The sequence below is a fragment of the Phaseolus vulgaris genome, chromosome 3 (assembly GCF_051622355.1).
Source record: "Phaseolus vulgaris cultivar YP4 chromosome 3, ASM5162235v1, whole genome shotgun sequence".
Taxonomy (NCBI): Eukaryota; Viridiplantae; Streptophyta; class Magnoliopsida; order Fabales; family Fabaceae; genus Phaseolus; species Phaseolus vulgaris.
In genome coordinates this window covers 17,498,249-17,515,237 of record NC_143500.1, presented here as the reverse complement: position 1 = coordinate 17,515,237, position 16,989 = coordinate 17,498,249, and the positions used below count along the sequence as shown (strand labels likewise).

At 38.8% G+C, this 16,989-nt stretch overlaps 1 long non-coding RNA gene across 1 annotated transcript in view; it reads right to left on the bottom strand.

Annotated features, from left to right (window-relative positions):
- Positions 1–13,636: 13,636 nt before the first annotated feature.
- Positions 13,637–16,989, bottom strand: part of LOC137806787 (uncharacterized) — a 38,031-nt gene continuing 34,678 nt past the window's right edge. The window contains exon 2 of the long non-coding RNA XR_016519516.1: positions 13,637–14,008. This is a non-coding gene — a long non-coding RNA (uncharacterized LOC137806787). The remainder of the gene's footprint in view (positions 14,009–16,989) is intronic.

The following is a 16,989-nucleotide window of genomic DNA, read 5'->3' as shown; positions in this document are numbered from 1 at the left end:
TAGAGGAATTTCATGATGTGTTTCAAGATCCTCCTAAAGGACTTCCACCTTTAAGAGGGATTGAACACCAAATTGATTTAATTTCGGGATCTTCTTTACCAAATCGTCCGGCATATAGGACCAACCCAAGTGAAACTAGAGAAATTCGCCAACAAGTAGAAAAGTTAATTGCCAAAGGGTGGGTTCAAGATAGTATGAGCCCTTGTGCCATGCCTATCATACTTGTCCCAAAAAAAGATGGGTCATGGAGGATGTGTTCGGATTGTAGGGCCATAAACAACATTACAATCAAATATAGGCATCCCATCCCTAGGCTAGATGATTTGTTGGATGAATTGCATGGTTCACAAATTTTTACCAAAATTGATCTTAAAAGTGGGTAAAATCAAATTCGTATTAAACCGGGAGATGAATGGAAAACCGCTTTTAAGACCAACTTTGACTTGTATGAGTGGTTAGTTATGCCTTTTGGTTTAACTAATGCACCAAGTACATTCATGCATCTCATGCATCATGTTTTAAGACCATTCATTGGCAAGTTTGTGGTTGTTTATTTTGATGATATCCTCATTTATAGCTTGTCTTTTGGTGACCATAAAATGCATGTTAGACAAGTGTTAAAAACCCTTAGGAAAGAACATTTGTATGCTAACCTTGCTAAATGTATGTTTGCACTTGATCATATAGAATTCCTAGGGTTTGTTGTAAGTGTTAAAGGGGTGCATGTAGATCAATCAAAGGTTGTAGCAATTCAACATTGGCCAACACCCACCAATGTGAATGATGTACAAAGCTTTCATGGCCTTGCTTCTTTTTATAGAAGGTTTGTGAAAGACTTTGGTACAATTGCCGCACCTCTCAATGACATAGTAAAAAAGGATGTGGTTTTTAAGTGGGGAGAAGAGCAACAAAAGGCTTTTGACATTTTGAAAGAAAAATTTACTAATGCTCCCATCTTAGCCCTTCCTAATTTTACTAAAACATTTGAGATAGAATGTGATGCTTCGAATATAGGCATTGAGGCTGTTCTCCTTCAAGAGGGCCACCCCATAGCTTATTTTAGTGAGAAATTGAAAGGTAGTCATCTCAATTATTCCACTTATGATAAAGAATTATATGCACTTGTTAGAGCTTTGTATACTTGGCAACATTATCTTTTTCCTAAAGAATTTGTGATTCATAGTGATCATGAATCTCTTAAATATTTGAAAAGCCAAAACAATCTCAATAAGAGGTGATCCTGCCGGTTGACTTGAGTGCAAAAGTCTTGCCACGTCAAAGATCTCTCCTTTGGATCAGCTTTGCACCACGTCAGTTTTCGTTCCTCACGTCTTAATTCCTCGCAAGAACCTGAAGAAAACAAAGTGGCGCCACTGCGGCCGATCGCGCTCCGACACTCAAGTCAGTGGAAGAATCACCAAAAACTCAGAGAGAATATCTCAACTCAAGGAACCGTGCGTAGTGAATCTCAGTGTACTAGAAAGTATTCTGAAAGCGTACCTCAAAAGTCCGTTAAGTGTTCCTTATATACCTGAGCTTTTTCTCTCTCCTGACAGTTACGCCTCCAGACACGTGGCCCACATCCTGCTGTACACGTGTCAGCATCTGGAGCTTCCACAACTTGAGCGTCACTTCTACTCTTTTCGCCATTCGACTAAGTTATCCATACAGGGAGTAACTTGGTGCACAACTTTCCTGATCGTTCGGCAATGTGCCCCCTTCGGCGGTGTGTAAACCACTCGATCTCCTAGCATTCCCCGACGATCTCTAACCACCTGACCTCCTAGTACTCACATACGGCGACTGTGACGCAACTCTGGTGAATGCCGGTTACGCATACGAGAGATCGGAGAATGCCAATTCAGCGATCGGCGACTATACTGACTTCCCGATTTACTTCCCTTCTGTCGGCCAGGTGTCCCGTTCAACACGCCTATATTATCGCTTGTTGCCACGTCATCACACCCGATGACCTGATCGGTACAAGAGGCATGCTAAGTGGGTGGAATTCCTTGAGCAATTTCCTTATGTGATCAAACACAAGCAAGGTAAAATTAATATTGTGGCCGATGCACTTTCTAGATGCTATACCTTGCTAAATATTTTAGGTACCCAATATCTTGGGTTTGATCACATCAAGGAACTTTATCATGATGACCTTGATTTTTCTCTTATCTATCAAGAGTGTGCTAAGGGAAGACACAAATATTTTTTTTATACAAGATGGGTTTCTTTTTAAAGGTAAAAGACTTTGTGTGCCCCAAAGCTCTATTAGACAATCTCTTGTTAGAGAAGCACATGAGGGTGGATTAATGGGACATTTTGGGGTAGCCAAAACTTTAGATGTTTTACATGAGCATTTCTTTTGGTCTCATATGCAAAAATCCGTTCATAACTTGTGTGATAAATGTATTGCATGTTGTAAGGCTAAATCTAGAGTGCAACCCCATGGTTTATATACCCCTCTTCTAATCCCTACAATGCCTTGGGTTGATATTTCTATGAATTTCATCTTAGGACTACCCAAGACATCAAAGGGTAAGGATTCCATCTTTGTGGCAGTGGACCGTTTTTAAAAAAATGGCTCATTTTATTCCTTGCCACAAAGTGGATGATGCGTGTCATATTGCAAATCTCTTCTTTAAGGAAGTTGTTCGTTTACATGGACTTCCTAGAAGTATAGTATCCGATTGGGATTCCAAGTTCTTGAGTCACTTTTGGAAGACCTTGTGGGGGAAGATAATGCTAAAATTGGTGAGTGAATTAGATAATGATAATGATATGCCTGATACGTTTCTTGGAAGTCATACCTTTAATATTAGTAATCTAACTCCTTTTTCTGTAGGTCTTCAGAATTCGTGGTTGAATTCTCTCCAACTCGGGGAGTATGATGGAGATCAAGAAGAAGAAGAGAATGAGGTTGAAGTTCAAGATGCTCAAAGACATATTAGCTCATCATCCTTTTACCTCAAAGGATTACAAGAAGCAAAGCTAAAGAGTTAGGTAGTAGGTTTCAAATGTTTTCTCTTTTTATAGTTTCTTTTGTATAAAATTTAAAAACACATAGAGTAGTGTTTAGGAAGGTGCTAAAGAGGGAAACCTAAGACACCTCCTTTGTATAGCATCTATAGGCGTTAGTTTTAGGAAAAATCTAGAAGGTGCCTCTTCACTCTCCATTTAGGCGTTAGAATAGGAAGAGTTAAGAAGGCTACCTTGCAAAGCTTCACTTGTAAGTTTCCTTTGTAATAGTGATCGGTCCTCCTCCCTATAAAAGGAAGGCATAGGTCTTTGAAATAATAGAATTGATTTTGTGAGTAAAGAACCTCTCCCAAATTGGTGAGTGAATTGAGAGAGACTTGTGTCTTCTTCTCTTCTAGTCTTATCTTGAGTGCATTCTTGGACTCTCAAGTGACGGCAACTGCACTCATCTTGAAGTCATTCATCCTTCAAGTGGCGTGCACATCTCCAAGAGCTCCAACCACATAAGTTTCCTTGTTCTTGTCATCTCCTTCTTCTATTTCCATTCCAAAACAAACTCTAAAACATGTCTTTGTTGTTTTTTGTCATTTCAATCGGTAGAACTTGTTTGTCTTGAGTTTATATTCGGTAGTTTCATTTAGTTTGCTGTTCTTGTGAGTTTAATTGTGTTTCCTGAGTTTTAATCGGTTCATTTGTGTTGTTTCTTGTTTTAATCGGTTCATATGTTCAAATATGGGTTTCTATGTGAGTTTGGCTTGGTTACTTGTGTTTTGGTGAGTTCTTGAATGATATAAGAACATTCATCCAATTCTTAAAAAGTGCCTAATCATATTCCAACTCTTGTTGAATCCATAACATGTTCATATCATATCTCCATTATGTTATTGGAATCATATCATAATCTTTTGACGATTGTAGAGAAACAAAAAAATCACTTCTTCTCTTTTTCTTTTCCCTTAATCTTTTCTCCCTCATCACATTTTTTGACGACCACATTTTTTTATAATATTTTGACGATTGCATGTGAAAAAAAATCGTTTCTCCTCCTTTTCTTTTTCCCTTAATATTTTCTTCACTCACCCCATTTTTTCAATTTGTTTCTTTCAAATTTTATCTACTTGGTCAGTTGTCCCATCTAAATTATCTAAGTTTCTGATTTCTTGAAAAAAAATCCATTTCGCTTTTTGGTTTGTTATAAAGACTTGTATAAATTGAATGAGAGTTTCTTCTAATTTGGTCCGACATTCATAAAGATCCCCATCACCTTGATTTCTTGCCACACTAAGATGTGTGTTTTTTTTAAATAAAAGTTTTCAAGTTAGGCATCACTATGCAACTTGAGATCTCAACTAGGCTGACACCTCAAGTAACAACTATCATTTGTCATCCCATGAAAAAGTATTATTAAAAAAAAGAAAGAAATGTGTTTGAACACCACCATAGTTAAATTTGTAGTTATAGTACTTTTATCTTTATTAATTAGAGTTATTTTGTTGCCTTTTATAATTTATCTTTTCCTCATGTTGATTAAAGATAAAATTACATTTCTCCTAGAGAGTGCTCATTCCTTTGACCATAATGTAGAAAAGAGACATGTATTAACTGTTGGGGGACATTTAAGGCTTTTAATTGAAGTGCCTCTGTGATACAAACTGACAGATGACTAAGGACACAACAAGCACTTCCCAAAAGGGTCATTCATATCAAGATACAAAAGAAGAAGCTATAAACCAGAATACCTGAAGTTCTTCCTTATGGTCTTCTTAAAAAATAGAATATGTTTGTAAATAATTTGGACTCACTTTAGGGGTCAAAATAACAAAGATAAGCTAGAATAAGGTGCCTTTAGCATAATAGGGGTGTAGTTATCATTTTAGCTTGTTCCTAGCCCTTTAGGAAGACAATTTGATCTAGTTTCTAGAAGGACAAGCCTAGGGTGCGGGTTTGACGTCAAACCCTAAGTGATACAAACCCACAGATGACTCAAGCCACAACAAGCAAATCCCAAAAGGGTCAGTCATCTCAAACCCTAATGCTGCCCATTTTTCCCCCTTTTCCCATCTTACCCCTTTAGCTTGTTCTCCAAGGCTCCTTCCTCTATAAAATATGAGGCCTACCTAGTGTATTTGACAAGTTGAAATTATAGTAAAAAATTTCTGCACAATTTTTGTGTGAGTAGTGAATGAGTGTTCTCCTCCAAATTTGGTTTGATGTTGTGAGATATGAAGCTCTCAAGTGGCGGCCTTCTTTCACTCATCTTAGTGATTCTATCCCATCAAGTGGCGTGATTCCTCCTAGCTTCACCATCCCTAAGTTCTTCTTTCATCATATCTTCCATTAATCCATTCCTATTCATGCTTATGTCTATTCGGTTTTATCAATCTTGTTCTTGTTTCCTTTTATAATTCTCCAACTTAATCTTCACATCTACTTAACCACTTGGTTAAGTTAATGTCCAATGGGATTTTTCCTTAGGTTATCACCTATAATTGTCTAAAATTCCAAATCTAAGTAAAGTGTCACCATACAAATGAACAATCCTAAAATCAACTCACATCACTAAGGCTGCCCCTTTTTTCCCTTTTCCCATCCTACCCCTCTTGCTTGTTTTCCAAGGCTCCTTCACTTATAAATAGGAGGCCTACCCATTGTATTTTACAAGTTGAATTTGAATGAAGTAAAGAAACTCTACACAAATTGTGTGAGCTTTTAGTGAGGCTTATGTCTTATTAGGTTTGAGGTCTTATCTTGAGTGATTGGGAAGCTCTCAAGTGGCGGCCAACACGCTCATCTTGGAGCACATCACCCTTCAAGTGGCGTGACATTTCTCACCCACCATCATAAGTTTTCTCATTCCATTTTCCTTCCATTTCTCCATTCCATTTATGTTTTTGTCTATTTGTTTCTCTTCTTTGTTGCTCTTGGGTTTCACTCATAATCATGAGTATGGTGCATCATTTGGGAGGCCATGACCACCATTTTTGTTTACCTTGTGCCCATTTGAATTTCGCAATTGCATCTCATCCTCACTATATCTTGTTTTTCATCTTTTCCTTTATGAAGTGAACCTTCACACTTACTTAACCACTTGGTTAAGTTCGTGTCCAGTGGGAATCTTCCTAAGGTCCTCACCCTTAATTGTTAAAATCCCAATCTTCACTAAAAGTGTCACCATAAATGAAAACATCTAAAAATCAACTCACATCACTCTGTTTGTTGGGAGATAGAATGTTGTTTTAGGTTAACACAATATCTTGAGCTCCCAAGTCTCAAATTCCCTTGTAGTTGTTCTGACATAGAAGTTTGGATATCCTTAACCATAGTTGTTGCCTTTCCTTTTCTAATTGTTTAATATCTGTTCATTTTTCATTCTCATTATCATGCGTATAAAATCTTGTTTTTAGTCTCTATTCATTATATTTATCAATAATTAAAATTCTTTAATCTCATGATTCATGTTAAAATGGTATAAATGTCTTAACAATCTTATCGGGATTTACCTATTAAATCGATTTAACTATGTATCTTACTTTTATGGGTAAGTTATGATTGATCCCTAAGTTTTGGACAGTACACAACCCCCAGTCTCAAGCCGAGTAGGCAGAGAGATTTATCGAGTAAAAAAACTTAGAAATAAATTGCGATGTAAGTTATGCCTAATCGAGATATGGCACATGCACAAAAACATTAAGTCACCCATTATGACATAAGTTGAGCCTAATTTATCGAAAAATTGCTCAATTTTGTTTTATGATGTGCCAATTATTTAACTGTTCAACTGTCGAGACTAATCAGTCATCCTTTTAATAACTAATCAACAATGTCGTGATCTAGGCTGATTGATCAAGCCTGTTATTAATCCATAAACAACCTTTTTTAATAGTTGATCATCAGTGTTGGGATTGAGCTGATCGGTCAGTTTTTTTTAGTAGTCAAATTTAAGCTTATGGGTAAGCTTTTTAATAGTCAACTAGTAGTGTCGAGATTTAAGCTAATCGGTCAACATTTTAATAATTGACCGTTAGTGCCAAGATTTAAGCTGATTGATAAGTGTACCGTCCCGTACCCGGGCGTTTACAAAGTCAAGGTCAAAGTCAGCGTCAAGGTCAAAGTCAACATAAGACGTCGCCTAGGTGAGGCGACGCCAAGTGCAAGCATCACCAAGGCGAGGCGTCGCCAAGAGGAAGCGTCACCCTGATAAGACGTTGCCTAGAGAAGGCGTCGCCAAGGTAGGGCGTCGCCAAGGTAAAAATGTCGCCAGAGCAAGGCATCCACCGTGTTACTCCCCGATACCCATGGGTAGGAAAGACCATGGAGGGAGTGACGCCATGGGAAGGCCTCAAACCCCGATAACCCGGGGTAGCAATAAAGGGAAGAGAAAGGTGGCTTCAAGGCCATAGTACTAGAGCCAGTGGGGAGCAATCTGACTCGCGAAGTGCCCATGTCACCCCAGAGAGGCCCTTGGGATAGATACGACTCATGAGGAGGGTCACGCCCAAGGTAGCCAGGTGAAGGGTACGAGAGGAAGGTAGATACGCTCTCAAAGAGAATTTTTCCGCGAATTTTCCCAGAATACACTCTAGTTGCTTGCTCGAGTCTTGAGGCTACGCACAAGGGACTAGAGAAAGGTTGTTTGCCAGAAGGAGAAAATATACACAATACACAGTTTCGTTTACCACCTTCAGAGTGCCATTCACGGTGCTCCGATACGGTGGTGCAAAGTTTTTGGTGTTTCTTGCTAGCTGACTTGAGCGTTGGAGTGCAAACGGCCGCTAGGGCACCCTTTTTTCCTTCTTTCCAGGTATCCACAGGTAGCCAGAGGGAAGGTGTCCCTAGCTGACGGGCAAGGTTGCGCACAAAGACGTCCCAGGTTAATCGGCCAGAACATTTGGCGCCCACCGTGGGGCCGATTTAAAACATCAGTCCCATCGCAAGTTGCAGGCAATTTATCAGAGCTACCATAACGACTGGGGAAGTTTCAAAGGAAAACAGTGAAGAATGAGGGGCACGAGACAAGGTTCCGCGCGCGCAGCAGGCGAGGAAATGTCCATGCAGCAGGTCATGGACATGATGCGGGGGCTGCAAGATGAAATGGCGGAATCAAGGGCGGAGCAAGAGCGTATGCAGGCGGATCTCGCGGCTTCCCACGTGAGAAACGATGAGCTCCATCGTATCAATGAAGAGTTGCGCCGTGGTTTGGGCGATAACCAAGGGCAACGTGACCAAAATGAGACCGAGCCTCTCACCCCACCAAGGGAGTTTTCCACACCCTTCTCGCAGGAGATTCTGGAAGCTGTGATCCCCAACACGTTCGCGGGACCCAAGGTGATCTTCACCGGGATGGAGGATCCTGAGGCGCACCTCACTGCTTTCCACACGCAGATGGTGCTAGTAGGCGGCTCTGATGCCGTGAGGTGCAAGCTCTTTATGAGCACCTTGACGGGGATGGCCATGGACTGGTTCATCAACCTTCCAAACGGCCATATCACCTCCTTCCAGCAGCTGTCGCGGTTGTTTAGGGAGCAATACTTAGCGAACAGGGCCCTGCCGCCAGTTTCGTATAACCTGTTTGATGTGAAACAATATCAAGGAGAGACCTTGAAGGAGTACATCAACCGTTTCGGGGCCCAAGTAGTAAAGGTTGGTACTACGGAAGAGCCCATGATCGTGTACGCATTCAGAAAGGGTGTGTGTCCCGGACCTTTTTGCGAATCCATCATTAGCAATAAATCCTCATAAGTGCCTATATTTTAATATGAAATATTACTGAAATTAGACACTTATCACTCTCCCCAACTTAGAATCTTGCTTGTCCTCAAGCAAAGTAAATGAATATATTTGAATTTAAATATCAAATAGCTTAATTCACTAAACAACAGATCAAATTAGAAACTTATGATGCTTCCAAATTCAAATATAAAAAATTATAGACACAATCAATTTCCAGGATCAAATCAAAACAAATAAATGACAATTCATCAAGGAATATCTTCTCATATGCTCACGGGTAAGTGTTTCTCTCTATTTTCACTGAATCATAACAAATCACAGTTGCTTTTCATTTCATCTTCAAATCACAAACATATTAGAAACATGAATCTTGAGGTCTTTTACAGGGTTGTAATGAGGTTGGGCTTCCAAAAAATATTGGTTTTTCTTAGATAACAAAATGCACATCTTAAAGAAGAAGAACATACCTACAATTCAATTATAGAGAACATATATGTTATCTAATTACCACTTTCTTTCGATGTCACCTTTTTCCTCATTTTCTTTCTTTTCATGATTTTCATGAAATTTTTTTTCTATCTTTCTTTTTTTTTTATTTCTTTTTCTTCTTCTGTTTCTGTTTTTTTTTTTTCAATAATAGGAAAAGATTCTTCCTATTTTCAACTTTTTGAACTTTCAAAATCAGAACCAACCATTCCCTTTTCTATATGTATTGCATCTATGTTCTCCTTCCTTAGACATGCTAGAGGGTAGAAAATTATATCAATAAAGGTTAAGGTGCAATATTAACAAAAAATTTCTTAGCCCAAAGGGGATATAAAAAAAATTGGAATTCTAATATAAAGGTTGGCTTTTTGGCCCTGGCTCCTAATTAACACAAACAAATGCCTCAATCATCTTCATGATCTTTTATGATGCAACAAAAATAAAAATTAAGCAACCACAACTGTCAATTCATCAGTAAAACTCTCAAAACTGTTTAAGGTTCACACACTCACTTGGTTTAAATGGTCTCATTCCTTTTTGTCTTGTCATTATTTGTCCTAATCAATCATCCTGTTAAATTTTCATGTATCATAATTTTAACTACATTTGAATAGGGATTCAATCATATTTTCTTTTCTAACCTGTGTCTAATTCATCTCACTGTTTAATATCTAAACACAAATTCTTTTTTCCACAATTCAAAATTAATATTCTAGTTCTTTTTAATTTGAAAAAAAATAAACTAGAAAACAAACAAATTAAAATTGAAATTTAGTCAAGAAAGATAATTCAAGACTTAAAATTACCAAACTAATAAAACAGGAAATTTATTCAAAATAAGCAATAAAAACAAACCAAACAAATAAGCAAATAAACAGAAAACAAAATAACCGAAAAATAAAATAAATAAAATAAGAAAAAATCCAAATAATTGAAAAGAAAAGAGAATTAGAGAGATAAAACCATATTTTTGTTCAATCCTCTATTCTTAAGAAGTCATCCAGCATTTTGTTAAAATTTTTATCTACAGTCTTGCTTCATTTGCTGGATCTGCCCCCCTGAATAATAGAACCTGTCCCCAGGTCAAAAATACATAACCTGCAAAATGATTAGGAGGCATATAGGATTTTTTTTTATTTATTCTTATTTACTTTTCTTTTTTATTTTTTATTTTAAATAAAATCAGCAAAGGTAATAAAAATAATAAAACTAAAATGTGGACTGGGTTGCCTCCCAGTAAGCGCTCGTTTAACGTCATCTAGCTTGACGCCTGTTTTTTTCAAGGTGGAATATCTCTGTGATCCATCCTTCTGTACACATTCTTCCCCTGCATTAAAATTTTTAAGACCATTAAAAAGTTTTAAAGTTACCTCCTCATCTTGAGTTCTAACTTGAAGTTCTCCTTTGTCGACATCAACTATGATTCTAGCAGTCTTCATAAAGGGTCTTCCAAGTATCAAGGGAACCTCCTCATCTTCTTTCATGTCCATCACAACAAAATCCACAGGAAATATGAATTTATCCACCTTGACGAGAACATCTTCAACCACACCATATGGATACTTGGTTACTTGATCAGCTAACTTTAAAGTCATCTTGGTGGGTTTAATCTCCAAATCACCTATTTTCTTCAGCATTGCCAAAGGAATTATATTTACGCTTGCTCCCAAATCCAATAAAGCATTGGCTACTAATAAAGCACCTATAGACACGGGAAGGTTAAAACTCCCTGGGTCCTTGAATTTTTTAGGCAAGCCTTTTTGAATATAGCTCCTATATTTTTTTCTTCAATATAGCTCCTATTCTTTCGAAATCTTTCAAATGTTGAATCTTGCTTCAAATTTCCTGCAAAATAATTTTTAGGGAGCAATTTATCAAAGAATTTTCTTTCCTTCTCGCTTTTTGAAAGAGAATGAGGATATGATAAATCTTTTTCAAAAACTCCTCTCTCCTTATTTTCACTTTTCTTCTTTATTTTTTCCTCCTCACTTCTCTCTTTCTCATCTTTTTCTTCTTTTTCAGCCACTACATTATCGCAATGCTCTTTTGAATTGGTTTGCCTATTGACTGAAAACTGGCCACTTTGTTCCTCCACAATTTGTGAAATTTGTTTGGTCAGCTGTCTCATCTGGATCTCTATACTCCTAATCATGGCCATGCTATTGTCCTGCGCTCTCACAATATTGTCCTGCGCGCTCACAATCTTTGTCAGAGCGTCTTCAACTTTATTCATTCTTTCAAGCATGGATGGATCCTCAACTTCAGGTGAATTGTTCTTAATAAAACAGTGACCATTAGGATGAACACCTCCAGAAAAATCACACCTGATTGACTGACTTTGGCTTTGAGATGAATGAACAACATATAATTGTTGGGGCAATTTAGCCATTTGTGCAGTTAGTTGCTCAATCTGCTGTGTCAGAATCTTATTTTTAGCCAAGAGTGCATTTTCTAACAACCCTTTATTCTGAAGATCTTGTCCATCATGTTGGGCTTTATAATCAGTTGATGCCAATGCATCAATAATTATTGTCGCTTGTTCTACATCAAGGGCCATCATTGTGCCACCAGCTGCAACATCTAGGAGCATCTTTATGTCAGATCTGAGACCATTCAGGAATATGCTCAGTTGAGAAATATCTTCAAACCCATGATTTGGGCATTTTCTCAATATCATCTTAAATCTTTCCATGTATCACAAAAGACTTCATTTGCTCCTTGTCTGAACATAGAGATTTCAGACTTTGCTTTGTTGTAGCGAGAAATTGGAAAAAATCTTTGCAAAAATTTTTCCTCTACATCCTTCCAGCTAGTGAGGCTCTGATTTGGAAGTGATTTGAGCCATTCCTTAGCCTTTCTTGCCAATGAAAAAGAAAACAAGCGCATATAAACATTTTCAAGATCACCTGATTGAAAACCCATTGTTCCTACAAATTCATAAAATGTATCCAAATGTGAATATGGATCCTCATGTTCTATTGCTGTAAATTGATAGGCACGGATGAGAGTGAGAAAATCGGGATTTATTTCCAAGGCCTTGGTAGTAGTAGGTATTGCAATACTAGAAAAATGTCTTGGTCCTTGGTACATGATATAATCTCCAAGTGTCTTCTTAGTAGGTGGTGCTTGCTGTTCTGTCATGTTGCTTTCTTCCTAAAACATATTAGTGGAGAGAAAAAAACAGAGAACTTTTTTTTTTCTTTAAAAAGAATAAAATAAAATAAATTTGAAGATAAAAATAAAAACAAAATATGTAAAATAAAATAAATAAATAAATAAAACCAAAAAACAAAAATAAAACACTAAAATGACGTTAAGAGAAAATTAACAAAAATATTCAAAAATAAAATAAAAATATAGATAAAATAAAAACTAAAAACAGAATAAAAGAAAACTCTAAAAACAAAAAATAACGTACTAAAAAAAATAAAAAATAAAATAAATACTAGAAATAAAATAAAATAAAATAAAGTTAAAAAAAAATAAAATTGAAAACTATAATTGTAAACAACTAATATTCTAACTAACTAGCTTACCTAGAAATAAAAACTAAAACTAATAATAAAATATAATTAAAATAAATAAATAACAGTTACGTAAACATAAATAAAACTACCTAAACTAATCCTAAAAAAACTAGAATAAAATATAACAAAACAAAATCAAAATCAAAAACTAAATTAAATAACATAAAGAAAAGAAAAGAAAATAATATAAAATCAACAACTTTCTTTTTTTTTAAACAGCAATTCTATACTAAAATCAAATCAAATCTAATTTTAATAAAATAAACAAAATCAAAACAAATAAAAAAAATAAAATATTTACAATATTTAGGAAATTATACTCAACAAATCAAATCTGGTCCCCGGCAACGGCGCCAAAAACTTGATGACTTTTTACGGCAAGTGCACCGCGTTTGTCAAAAGTAATAATTGTCCCTAAGGACGGATATCGATCCCACAAAGAACAGTGAATTATCGAGTACAATAATCGCTAAATATAAAAACAGAACAATTAAAAGAGTTTTGAATTAATTGTGTTGGCACTGATCAATAAGAAAACAAACAAAGAATTAGTTGTTTCAATTGGAAAAATAAGGATTAGTTTCATCTCTCTCACCCTCAAGTATTTTGATTAGCATGTCAATATTAAGTTCTTTGATTGAAATTGATGCCCGTATAAAAATCATTTATATCGATTCCTCGCATATAAAATCCTTAAGAATGTCCCCTAACTATCGATCCCTCGCATAATTATAAGAACAACTTAGAACGAAGCTCAGACGTTTAATAGCAATTAACATTTCAAGTCTATTCCTAGCACTCAAATATGTTAAGTATTGTTGTTTAGGTCCGAACCCTAAAAATACCTCCCGGTCAGATTTAAGATTCTCAATTTGTCACGGAAAATTAAAAGTAAAACAACAATACCAATAATCAATCAAGAACTGAATATTAATATATAAAATATCACCTCAATACATAAGAGTTTGAGCAGATTACTCTCAATCCCAAAGGGTAGAATTAGCCACGCATACTTCTATCACCTTCCATTCTCCCAATTGGGTTACAACTCACTCTATGGTGTTTTCCTCTCAATCTGGCACACTAAGGTTGAGCCTCTAGCCCTCTATTTATCCTAGTTTTCTAGGGTTAGGTTGTTTATTGTGTCGCGCTAATGGGCTAAATGATAAAACATAAAAAAGGCCCAATCTTCCTTTGCATCTTTTTCCATTCTGGGACCTTCTATCTTTATCTTTTTAGCTCAAATCATTCATCTTTAATCCAAATCTCCAATCTTCCTTAGAAATCTGCAATTAACACCAAATTTGGGAATAAAATACTCTTATTCAAATAAAGATCATAAAAAAAGTAAAAAGGTATAAATTCATAAATTAGGAATTATTTTATATGTAAATTAGCAATAAATCCTCATAAGTGTCTATATTTTAATATGAAATATTACTGAAATTAGACACTTATCACCCGGGGGCGAACAAGAGGTGGAGGCGGGTTCGCAGTGGTTGCTCTCCGTCGACGGCTCTTCCAATCAACAAGGAAGTGGTGCAGGGATAGTGTTGGAGGGACCCAATGGTGTGCTGATTGAGCAAGCTCTGCGTTTCGCCTTTAAAGCAAGTAACAATCAGGCTGAGTACGAAGCACTGATTGCAGGGATGCTCCTGGCTAAGGAGATGGGCGCGCTGAACCTCTTGGTGAAAAGTGATTCACAGCTGATTACGGGACAAGTATCGGGTGAGTTCCAAGCAAAAGACCCACAAATGGCGACGTATTTAAGGTACGTCCAACTGTTGAAGGGAGCATTTAGCGCTCTTGAGCTAATACATGTCCCACGAGAACAGAATGCCAGAGCTGACCTGCTGGCCAAGCTGGCCAGCTCAGGCAAGGGGGGCAGGCAGAGGACAGTAATCCAAGAGACGCTCAAAGCTCCACGAAAATTCCTGGAAGACAACAGGGTGGATGTCCTCCATATTAGCACTGCGAGAGGGAGGCCAAGGAGTCATCGTTCCTTGACCCAAGATACAGTAAAGATACCCCATATCAGCACATACGTGAACACGCCCGAAGAAGGAAGGCATACGCAGATATATGCTTTAGCCGAAGGAGACACCTGGATGACGCCATACAGACGGTACCTGGCGGATGGGGTTCTCCCAGCGGAACCGGAGGAGGGCAAGAAGGTTGAAAGGAATGTCGCAAGGTATACCCTAGTGGACAGAGTATTGTTCAGGCACGGGTTCACCCACCCTATCCTAACGTGCGTAAGCGGTGACGAGTGCACCAGGATAATGGCGGAGCTCCATGAAGGTATTTGTGGGAGACACGTGGAGGGAAGGTCTCTAGCTTCTAAGGTGGTACGTGCAGGTTTCTACTGGCCAACAGTGAAAGAGGATTGTGTGCGGCACGCCCAGCGTTGCAAGCAGTGTCAAATGCATGCCGATTGGCACAAGGCGCCGCCAGAGGAGCTGAGATCCATATATAGTCCATGGCCCTTTCATACTTGGGGGATCGACATCCTAGGCCCGTTCCCACTGGCGATAAGACAGATGAAGTACCTGATCGTCACCATTGAGTACTTCACCAAGTGGATAGAGGCGGAGCCCGTGGCCCAGATAACTGCGCACAAGGTACAACACTTTTTTTTGGAAGAACATTGTATGTCGTTTCGGAGTGCCTAGGCGGCTGGTGTCCAACAATGGCACCCAGTTTGCGAGCCAACAACTGAGAAACCTGTGTGCAGAGGTGGGCATCAAGCAGGTGTTCGCGTTAGTGGAACACCCCCAGACAAATGGACAAGTCGAGTCAGCGAATAGAGTTTTGCTGAGAGGGTTGAAGAGAAGATTGAAGAAAGCTAAAGGGGCGTGGGCAGAAGAGGTGCCAAGGATTGTGTGGGCGTACCATACCACACCCCAATCTTCCACCATGGAGACACCTTTCAGTCTGGTATATGGGTCAGATGCGATGATCCCAGTGGAGATCCACGAAAGCTCGCCACGTTACCAGAATTTTGTGGCCGAAGAATCCAATGAAGAGAGGCGAGTGAATCTGGACTTGTTGGACGAAGCCAGGGAAGAAGCAAGAATAAAAGCTGAGGCAGTCAAGAGAAGAGTGGAGCGACAATATAGCTCTAAGGTGAAGTCGCGGCAATTTCAAGTTGGTGACTTAGTCATGAGGAAGGCTCACCCATATGAGCTAGAGAACAAGTTGTCTCCCAAATGGACCGGACCCTTCAGAGTTACCGATGCCAAGGGGAATGGTTCATACAACCTAGAGACTTTGGAAGGAGGCCCCATTCCACGTAGTTGGAATGCAGCCAATTTAAAAGTCTACTTCAGTTAACTTGAAATACACAGTTGTAAAGGGGACACTTTTTTTCCCTCTCGGGGGTTTTTTAATGAGGTCACCCAAAGTAAAAAGAAAGAAAAAGAAAAGTTCAAGAAAACTCGTTTCCAGTTTTTCCTCTCTCTCAAAGTAAGATTAAAGGTTAAGAAACAAAGACAAAGATTCAAAAGCGGCGCCTAGCGTAGGCGTCGCCAGGAGAAGGCGTCGCCAAGATGAGGCGACACCAAGTGCAACCGTCGGGTGGGGCGTCGCCAAGAGAGGCGTCGCCAAGAAGAGGCGACGCCAAGTGCAAGCGTCACCGAGATAAGGCGTCGACGCGGGAGGAGGCGTCGCCAGATGTAGGCGTCGCCGGATAAAAAAGCAGGAGTCAAATCAGAGCAAGTGTCGTGAGCGCATACCCGAAGATCGAAACAAAGGTATGTCCAGATAACAGTTAAAATCCGGGAGCCTAGTCCTTGAACAGGGGTTAAGGGATTCTTCCGGGACGCCCCCTCCTCATATGTGAATAGCTAGCCCCGATACCAGTTAAAACCCGGAAGCCTAGTCCTTGAGCAGGGGTTAAGGGATTCCTCCGGGACGCCCCCTCCTCAAGTATGAATAGCTAGCCCCGGTACCAGAGATAAGTCCTCCTCGCCCTCGAGCGAGTTTAGGCAAGAAAGGTACAAACCGGACACCTAGTCCTTGAGCAGGGGTTAAGGGATTCCCTCGGGACGCCCCCTCCTCAAGTATGAACAACTAGCCCCGGTACGAGATGAGATTAGAAAGTCCTCAGTGCATCCAGGTAACCCCTGGGCAAGTCGAGGCACCAGAGAAAGTCCTCCACGCCCTTGAGCGATGTTGAGGCCAGAGAAGAAAAGGAGAAATATAAAGGCACGAATCACCAAAATCAGCGCCTTCACAAAGGAGACTCCTCGCGGATACGAAGGCCAAG